Source organism: Lolium rigidum, chromosome 2, assembly GCF_022539505.1.
Source record: "Lolium rigidum isolate FL_2022 chromosome 2, APGP_CSIRO_Lrig_0.1, whole genome shotgun sequence".
Lineage (NCBI taxonomy): Eukaryota > Viridiplantae > Streptophyta > Magnoliopsida > Poales > Poaceae > Lolium > Lolium rigidum.
Window position 1 is genome coordinate 20341603 of NC_061509.1, and position 10918 is coordinate 20352520.

Here is a 10918-nt window from a genome sequence, read left to right on the forward strand (position 1 = left end):
CCAGAAGACCGGAGGGGAGACGAAGTGGGGCCACGGGGCGCCGCCACACTAGGGCGGCGCGGCCTAGAGGGGGCCCGCACGGCCCTAGCGTGTGGGGCCCTCGTGACTCTCCCGACTCCGCCCTTCCGCCTACTTAAAGTCTTCGTCGCGAAACCCTCTGTACCGAGAGCCACGATACGGAAAACCTTCCAGAGACGCCGCCGCCGCCAATCCCATCTCGGGGGATTCAGGAGATCGCCTCCGGCACCCTGCCGGAGAGGGGAATCATCTCCCGGAGGACTCTTCATCGCCATGATCGCCTCCGGAGTGATGAGTGAGTAGTTCACCCCTGGACTATGGGTCCATAGCAGTAGCTAGATGGTCGTCTTCTCCTTATGTGCTTCATTGTTGGATCTTGTGAGCTGCCTAACATGATCAAGATCATCTATCCGTAATACTATATGTTGTGTTTGTCGGGATCCGATGGATAGAGAATACTATGTTATGGTGATTATCAATCTATTACCTATGTGTTGTTTATGATCTTGCATGCTCTCCGTTATTAATAGAGGCTCTGGCCAAGTTTTTGCTCTTAACTCCAAGAGGGAGTATTTATGCTCGATAGTGGGTTCATGCCTCCATTAAATCTGGGACGAGTGACGGAAAGTTCTAAGGTTGTGGATGTGCTTGTTGCCACTAGGGATAAAACATTGATGCTATGTCTAAGGATGTAGTTGTTGATTACATTACGCACCATACTTAATGCAATTGTCTCGTTGTTTGCAACTTAATACTGGAAGGGGTTCGGATGATAACCCGAAGGTGGACTTTTTAGGCATAGATGCATGCCGGATAGCGGTCTATGTACTTTGTCGTAATGCCCAATTAAATCTCACTATATTTATCATGTCATGTATGTGCATTGTTATGCCCTCTCTATTTGTCAATTGCCCGACTGTAATTTGTTCACCCAACATGCTATTTATCTTATGGGAGAGACACCTCTAGTGAACTATGGACCCCGGTCCTATTCTTTACATCGCATACAATACTGCAATTGTTCTTTACTGTTTTCTTCGCAAACAATCATCTTTCACACAATACGGTTAATCCTTTGTTACAGCAAGCCGGTGAGATTGACAACCTCACTGTTACGTTGGGGCAAAGTACTTTGGTTGTGTTGTGCAGGTTCCACGTTGGCGCCGGAATCCCTGGTGTTGCGCCGCATCACATTTCGCCACCATCAACCTTCAACGTGCTTCTTGGCTCCTCCTGGTTCGATTAAACCTTGGTTTCTTTCTGAGGGAAAACTTGCCACCGTGCGCATCATACCTTCCTCTTGGGGTTCCCAACGGACGTGTACATCTACGCGCATCAAGCCTCGTTTTCCGGCGCCGTTGCCGGGGAGATCAAGACACGCTGCAAGGGGAGTCTCCACTTCCCAATCTATTTACTTTGTTTTTGTCTTGCTTTATTTTATTTACTACTTTGTTTGCTGCACTTAAACAAAACACAAAAAAATTAGTTGCTAGCTTTACTTTATTTACTGTCTTGCTCTCTATATCGAAAACACACAAAAAATTAGTTACTTGCATTTAGTTTACTTTTGTTATCATGTCTAGCTCTGCACCTGTTACTTCTTCACCTGAGGAATTAGTTTTTACTTTTAAACAAGGGGATGAGGAGAGTTTTAAAGATGCTTGGTCGAGAATTTTTACTTCTTATCGTAAAGCTGAACCTCAAATGACGCTAAGTTTGCTCCTTAGTAATTTTTATTTTGGTCTTATGATTCGCTATAGATATGCCTTGGATGTCTGTAGTGGGAGGAGATTTCCTTCATTGCAATGGGGATCAAGCTTTTAATGCCATAAAAAAGTTGGTTGCATCACATGATTCAGCTAATAACTTTGATTCAGCCCTTATTAGCATTTATAATAGATTAAACACTCTTGAGACAAGTGCATCTTGCTTGAATGAAAATTATAGATATGTTCGTAACCGTCTTGATCAAGTTTTAGTGAACTCTGAACCTTCATTATGGGATCCTACTATTAAAATTGTTATCGGTGACCAAACTCTTCATGCCAATTGTGATATTATGTCTGAATTTTGCTTAATGCCTAAGAATATTCATGAATCTTTGCAACTTTGGGGATTCGTTGAAGGGGGAGAAGGAATAACTCTTATTGATAACTCTGTTATAATCCCTAACGGAATAGCTGCGGGTGTGCATACAACCATTCTTGGTAGAACAATATCCATTGATTATCTTGTTATTGAATGTGCAGGAACAGGACAAATCACACTCGAAAGATCCCTGCTGAAACTATTGGGAGCAGTCATAGATATGTGAGAAGGCACCCTAAAGTTCACCTCTACACCTGGGGGAAGACATGTATTCCCTAAATCAAAGAGTAAGAAAAAGAACAATAAAGGTAAGGGTAAAGCCCAAGGTAATGCCAATGCTTCATCTCTTGATAATACTTGATTCACACTTTCTGCGCCTAGCTGAAAGGCGTTAAAAAAAAAGCGCTTATGGGAGACAACCCATGTTTTTACTACAGTACTTTGTTTTATATCTGAGTCTTGGAAGTTGTTTACTACTGTAGCAACCTCTCCTTATCATGTTTTTGTGCCAAGTAAAGTCTCTATGGTAAAGTTGATACTAGATTTGGATTGCTGCGCAGAAACAGCATTGCTGTCTGTCACGAATTCGTGCAGAAGTCTCTGTAAAAAAATCAAAAAAATCTGCAAATTTACGTGTGTGATCCTCAGATATGTACGCAACTTTTATTAGTTTTGAGTTTTTCCGTTTGAGTAAGTCTAGTGCCCCTTTCAGGTTCGTCTTTACGGACTGTTCTGTTTTTGACAGATTCTGCCTTTTATTTCGCATTGCCGTTTTTGCTATGTTGGATGAATTAATTTGATCCATTAATGTCCAGTAGCTTTGTGCAATGTCCAGAAGTGTTAAGAATGATTGTTTCACCTCTGAACATGTGAATTTTTAATTGTGCACTAACCCTCTAATGAGTTTGCTTGAAGTTTGGTGTGAAGGAAGTTTTCAAGGGTCAAGAGAGGAGTATGATATACTATGATCAAGAGGAGTGAAAGCTCTAAGCTTGGGGATGCCCCGTGGTTCATCCCTGCATATTTTAAGAAGACTCAAGCGTCTAAGCTTGGGGATGCCCAAGACATCCCCTTCTTCATCGACAACATCATCAGGTTCCTCCCCTGAAACTATATTTTTATTCAGTCACATCTTATGTACTTTGCTTGGAGCGTCGGCTTGTTTTTGTTTTTGTTTTTGTTTGAATAAAATGGATCCTAGCATTCACTGTGTGGGATAGAGACACGCTCCTCTGTTGCATATGGACAAATATGTCCTTAGGCTTTACTCATAATATTCAAGGCGAAGGTTGAAACTTCTTCGTTAAATTGTTATATGGTTGGAATCGGGAAATGCTACATGTAGTAATTCTAAAAATGTCTTGGATAATGTGATACTTGGCAATTGTTGTGCTCATGTTTAAGCTCTTGCATCATATACTTTGCACCCATTAATGAAGAAATACATAGAGCTTGCTAAAATTTGGTTTGCATATTTGGTCTCTCTAAGGTCTAGATAATTTCTAGTATTGAGTTTTGAACAACAAGGAAGATGGTGTAGAGTCTTATAATGTTTACAATATGTCTTTTATGTGAGTTTTGCTGCACCGGTTTATCCTTGTGTTTTCTTCAAATAACCTTGCTAGCCTAAACCTTGTATCGAGAGGGAATACTTCTCATGCATCCAAAATTCTTGAGCCAACCACTATGCCATTTGTGTCCACCATACCTACCTACTACATGGTATTTCTCCGCCATTCCAAAGTAAATTGCTTGAGTGCTACCTTTAAAAATTCCATCATTCGCCTTTGCAATATATAGCTCATGGGACAAATAGCTTAAAAACTATTGTGGTATTGAATATGTACTTATGCACTTTATCTCTTATTAAGTTGCTTGTTGTGCGGTAACCATGTTTCTGGGGACGCCATCAACTCTTTTACCTTTGTTGAATATCATGTGAGTTGCTATGCATGTTCGTCTTGTCTGAAGTAAGGGCGGTTTTCACAATCAAATGGTTTGAGTATGCATACTGTTAGAGAAGAACATTGGGCCGCTAACTAAAGCCATGAATCATGGTGGAAGTTTCAGTTTGGACATAAAACCTCAATCTCTTATGAGAATATTAACTCGTTGTTGAATGCTTAAGCATTAAAAGAGGAGTCCATTATCTGTTGTCTATGTTGTCCCGGTATGGGTGTCTAAGTTGAAGAATGATCAAAAGCGAGAAATCCAATGCGAACTTTCTCCTTAGACCCTTGTACGAGCGGCATAGAGGTACCCCTTTGTGACACTTGGTTGAAACATATGTTATGCAATGATGATCAGTGTTAACCCAAGCTGATTAGGACAAGGTGCGGGCACTATTAGTACACTATGCATGAGTCTTGCAACTTGTAAGATATAATTTACATAACTCATATGCTTTATTACTACCGTTGACAAAATTGTTTCATGTTTTCAAAATAAAAGCTCTAGCACAAATATAGCAATCGATGCTTTCCTCTTTGAAGGACCTTTCTTTTACTTTAATGTTGAGTCAGTTCACCTATTTCTCTCCACCTCAAGAAGCAAACACTTGTGTGAACTGTGCATTGATTCCTACATACTTGCATATTGCACTTGTTATATTACTTTACATTGACAATATCCATGAGATATAAATGTTATAAGTTGAAAGCAACCGCTGAAACTTAATCTTCCTTTGTGTTGCTTCAAATACCTTTACTTTGATTTATTGCTTTATGAGTTAACTCTTATGCAAGACTTATTGATGCTTGTCTTGAAGTACTATTCATGAAAAGTCTTTGCTTTATGATTCATTTGTTTACTCATGTCATTACCATTGTTTTGATCGCTGCATTCATTACATATGCTTGCAATAGTATGATCAAGGTTATGATGGCATGTCACTCCAGAAATTATCCTTGTTATCGTTTACCTGCTCGGGACGAGCAGAACTAAGCTTGGGGATGCTGATACGTCTCCGACGTATCGATAATTTCTTATGTTCCATGCTACATTATTGATGATATCTACATGTTTTATACACATTATATGTCGTATTTATGCATTTTCCGGCACTAACCTATTAACAAGATGCCGAAGAGCCGATTCTGTCGTTTTATGCTGTTTTTGGTTTTAGAAATCCTAGTAAGGAAATATTCTCGGAATTGGACGAAATCAACGCCCAGGGGCCTATTTTTACACGAAGCTTCCAGAAGACCGGAGGGGAGACGAAGTGGGGCCACGGGGCGCCGCCACACTAGGGCGGCGCAGCCTAGAGGGGGCCTGCGCGGTCCTAGCGTGTGGGGCCCCCGTGACTCTCCCGACTCCGCCCTTCCGCCTACTTAAAGTCTTCGTCGCGAAACCCTCTGTACCGAGAGCCACGATACGGAAAACCTTCCAGAGACGCCGCCGCCGCCAATCCCATCTCGGGGGATTCAGGAGATCGCCTCCGGCACCCTCGCCGGAGAGGGGAATCATCTCCCGGAGGACTCTTCATCGCCATGATCGCCTCCGGAGTGATGAGTGAGTAGTTCACCCCTGGACTATGGGTCCATAGCAGTAACTAGATGGTCGTCTTCTCCTTATGTGCTTCATTGTTGGATCTTGTGAGCTTCCTAACATGATCAAGATCATCTATCTGTAATACTATATGTTGTGTTTGTCGGGATCCGATGGATAGAGAATACTATGTTATGGTGATTATCAATCTATTACCTATGTGTTGTTTATGATCTTGCATGCTCTCCGTTATTAGTAGAGGCTCTGGCCAAGTTTTTTCTCTTAACTCCAAGAGGGAGTATTTATGCTCGATAGTGGGTTCATGCCTCCTTTAAATCTGGGACAGTGACAGAAAGTTATAAGGTTGTGGATGTGATGTTGCCACTAGGGATAAAACATTGATGCTATGTCTAAGGATGTAGTTGTTGATTACATTACGCACCATACTTAATGCAATTGTCTGTTGTTTGCAACTTAATACTGGAAGGGGTTCGGATGATAACCTGAAGGTGGACTTTTTAGGCATAGATGCATGCTGGATAGCGGTCTATGTACTTTGTCGTAATGCCCAATTAAATCTCACTATATTTATCATGTCATGTATGTGCATTGTTATGCCCTCTCTATTTGTCAATTGCCCGACTGTAATTTGTTCACCCAACATGCTATTTATCTTATGGGAGAGACACATCTAGTGAACTGTGGACCCCGGTCCTATTCTTTACATCGCATACAATCTACTGCAATTGTTCTTTACTGTTTTCTTCGCAAACAATCATCTTCCACACAATACGGTTAATCCTTTGTTACAGCAAGCCGGTGAGATTGACAACCTCACTGTTACGTTGGGGAAAAGTACTTTGGTTGTGTTGTGCAGGTTCCACGTTGGCGCCGGAATCCCTGGTGTTGCGCCGCATCACATTTCGCCACCATCAACCTTCAACGTGCTTCTTGGCTCCTCCTGGTTCGATTAAACCTTGGTTTCTTTCTAAGGGAAAACTTGCCACTGTGCGCATCATACCTTCCTCTTGGGGTTCCCAACGGACGTGTACATCTACGCGCATCAGTCACCACTTGGTTGTACAAGACGGTGCGTCGCTCCGCAACCACCTGAAGGAAATAGTCAGAGGTCTAGACGAAACCCGGACCGGCTCCAAGCAGCCGGCCCACGCCTCGGAGGGCTACCAGGATAACAACAAAATTACAAAAAATAAGATGAGAAGACACCTACCTTGTCAGCGTCCTCCAGCGTTGCCAGCTGGGCAAGGGTCTCGGCGGCCTTGTTCTTAAGGCTGGCCCGGTAGCCGGAGAAGAACATCTTCATAGGCGCCGTGCCAGGCTGCCCCTCCCGGCTGATCACCTCGCAGGAATCCGCCTGGTGCCACGCCCTCTCCATGGTGCCGGCCGAGCCAAGGCTTGAGTCGGAGGCGGACGGCACATGCAGCAGCCGGGCCCCCTTGGCCACATGAAGGCCCTCAGACGGGTCCGTGGGGCCCTTCTTCCTCACCAACGCCCGGGAGTCGGCGTCCTTCAGACGCGCTGGCTCCTCCCTCGCCGACTCCTTCCCGGTCGGCTCCTCCCTCGACGGCTCTGAAGCCGGAGGCGGCACGGACGAAGCGGTCGGACCGGTGGGGGCCGCCTTCTCCGGCGTCGGGTGCGTTCCCTCGGGCGGCACGGCCCCGCCGGCTCCAGCTTCAGGCGGCGCAGCCCCGCTAGCCCCGGCTCCGGTATCAGGCGGCGCAGCCCCGCCGGCTCCGGCTCCGGTCGCTGGTGGCACACCCCTGCCGGCCCCGGCCGCAGGCCCCAACAGCGGAGCGCGGCGCGGGAACAGTTCATCCAAGGTGGGCCGGTGGACCGGCTCACCCTGGGTACCGCGGCCAGGTGCCGCAGAAGGAGGTGCAGCTGAAGATGCCCCCACAGGCGGCACGACGACAACAGGCGGCGCGCGCATCGACGACTGCGGGGTCGACTCCCTCCTCTGCCGCGAGAGCGTTGGCTCGACACGGGGAGGCGGCCGAGAGCCGCCGCCCTGGGTGAACTTAATGGCAGCCCTAGCCGAACAAACAAGAAAAGATAAATAGAAAGAAAGGAAAGAAAAGGAATCAAACAACAAAGAAAAGGGACTCACCCGGCAGCCTCCGGAACCTTCTTGGGCCCAAGCCGGCGCTGCTTCTTGGACCTAGCCTCCAGCTTGGCCGTGGACCCGCCGCCGGCTCGCTTCCTCCCCCTGGGCGCAGAAGTCGCCGAGGCGCCAGGCGGCCTCGAACGCAGGGGCACCGCGGGGATAGGCCCCGTACCGGACTCCGCCGGCTCCTCCGGCTCCGGCTCGTGCTCAGGTGAAGGCGGCGGGTTGTGCTCCCCCTGGCCGCCTTGGTCCGGCACCTCCGGCAGGTCATCGTCGCCGGCTTGGTCGCCGGCTTGGTCAGCCGGGTCAACATGATCCGGCGTCCAGATCTTCTGCGCCAGATCGCCGTCCTCAACACCTTGGCGGTCAAAGAGCTGAAAGCAAAGCAAAATAAGTAACAAGTCGGCCATGCAGCTGCAAGCCGGAAGTCGGCCGAAACACCAAACTTACCAATTCCGGCGGCGATGCCCGGTCGTAAGGCGGCAGCCCCCAATCCCAGTTCTCCGGCATGTTGGCCTTGGTGATGTTGTTCACCCGGTGGGCAACCTGGGCCTTGGTGAGCGCCACTTTCGACGTCCGGGTTGGATCAAGCCGGCCGGACATGTGCCCGATCTTGTGGACACGCCTCTGGAGTGGCAGCACCCGGCGCTCAACGTAAGTGCAGAGGAGATCCTCGGCGCTCAGCCGGCCCCCCGTGACGCACTCCCCCAAGAAGTCCCACAGAAGGCTTACCTCCGCGTCCTGGTCCGCCGTCTTGGCGTTATGGCCCCAGTTGATCCGGCCGACTGGCGGAGCATGTTTGTATTCCGGCAGGTTGAGCCGGTCAAAAGCTGGGTTGTCGTTCCGCACGTAGAAGAACGACATCTGCCAGTTCTTCACAGAATCCACAGTCGGAATCTTGGGAAACGGCGTACCCGTGCGGGGATATATGGAGGCGGCGCCGCAGGTCCTCAGGTGGCCTTCGGTCGTCTGCGCCTTGAGGTAGAAGAGCCGGCTCCAAAACTCCACGTCCGGCCACAAGCCGGCGTAGCCCTCCATGAAGGCCACGTAGCAGCTGAGGAGGACGCAGGCGTTGGCCGGCAGATGGTGAGGCTGCAAGCCGAAGAAATCGAGGAACCGGCGGAAGAAGTTGGAAGCCGGCAGGCCCAACCCACGGTCGAGGTGCGCTCCAAAGACCACACGTTCGCCGGGTTCCGGCCTGGGCTCGATCTCCTCACCGGGCGCCCTCGTAATCACCCCCTCCGGAATCCGGCGGAGGCGCACAAGCCGCTGGATGTCATCTTCGTGCATGTAGGAGCCCCTCCAGGAGCCGCTCGGCTGAGCCATCGATGAGGAGGAAGAAGAAGAGGTCCAGGAAAGACGGAAGGGCGAAGAAGAACCGCTCCTCGCCGGAGGAGAGTGCGGTGGCGACGAGCGTACCGTGGAAACGCGGGGCCCCGTGGCGTCGGCTCGATGCGCGGACGGCTGCGAAGAGGCCAAGATGTGCGGCCGCGCTCCGTCGCCGGAGTTTGCCAGAAGGACTTCGGGGCAAAAGAGCGGCGGCGTGAAGAAGTGCGGGCGAAGAGAAGTGGAGTGGGAGCGCGAGGAAGAAGAAGACGCCTCGGTACCACTCCATGGGCATTTATAGCCGCCTGGCGCGCCGGTTGCGTGGCCACGTGGCGATCATGGGCCGCGGCGGGGATTTACTGCGCCTTAACTTCCCCCCACGACGGCGGCAGTTACTGGAAACGGACGCGCCACTCCCTCCACGACCGCACCGGATCCGGAGGAAACATCGATGTGACCATACGAAACGGCCACAGGAGCCAGCCGTCAGACCGGTCAAGTCGGGCGCAGGGCCCGAGGCGGCGGAGACTCCGGCGCACCCAAGCCGGAGCCGGACATTAAATTTGATCCGGCCCCAAACTCTCTCAGCAAGGCGGAGATATCGTCAACACTTGTAAAAAAAAAGTAAAAGCTGCAGAAGCGGAAGAAACGTCCGGCTAGAGGAAGTCGGACAGGGCGAGCCGGATGAGGGTGCAGCCGGCTGAATGGAAATTCTCAGTCGGCCCCTCCAGGAGCCGCCAAACACATGTGAGAGATCTAAAGCCAGGAAAACCTGCCTAGGTCCTTCTTAACGCAGGACCTTGCCAGCTTCGGGGGCTAATGTCGGGGGGAAGACCCCGGGTAGGGCAATGGACGCGGAGCAGCCGGCTTGAGGTTGGCCGGCTCGTGGCAAAGGCCGGCTGAGGAGCAGCCGGCTGGAGCCGTGGCCGGCTGCCTTGGGAGCCGGCAAGCTCCAAGTCCAAGTCGGCCTGGCTGCGGCCTTCAACGCTGTAGCTGGGCCGGCTTCTACAAGCCATATCCGACTGGGGTTTGTATCCTAGACCGACTCGAGGCTGGCGAGTCTTGCACTAGAAGGAACTGGGTAGGTGGTCCGGGTTCAAAGGTCCACGCTGACCTCATCTCCCGTAAAGTGCAGGGCACTGTGGAGCAACAGTGCCACGCGGCGGACAGGCCATCATGGCGTACGTCGGTCCGTACCGGCTACAGGGCATGATGGCGACAGGGACACTTCCTCGCCATACCGCTGACTCCGGCAGGCGGATGGGACATGCCATGAGGCCTCAACGGCTCCCTGACGTCAACGCCTCGGGAAGGAGCGGAAGCCGGAGCCGGCCAAGCCGGCCACTAGACTCTAGGGACTTCTTTGTAAGATGCCAGCGCCTATATAAGCCGGCCTCCCCCCCTCGTGCGGGGGACGATCGATCACTTCTGATTCACTTTAGTCTTAGCGCTGCCCTGTGAGAGAGACCTTCGTCTACCTTAGCCTCCCAGGAGCAGCCGGATACAGCTCTAGGAGCACCTTTGTATTGTGATATCATCTTATACACACACAGCAGGAGTAGAGGTGTTACCTCCATCGGAGGGCCTCGAACCTGGGTACGTCGCCGTGTCGCTCGTGCCCATACCCGCATCCGGATACCGCCGTGAGTCCACAAGGAACCACTTCGATTAGCCACCCTATGGCATATGCCGTGACGTTACCACGACACTATGAGGACACCGCCTCGTTGTCCCCCTCCGACTCTTGTTCGACCTGGTACTTTCCTTCTGTCGTAAAAATTACTGCTATATAATCCCCCGGACCCCTGGAGGTCCGTATATCGTTTTCTCGACGTGTTTTGTTTCGAGCTGTTTCTGCCAGGATCTATTTTCAAT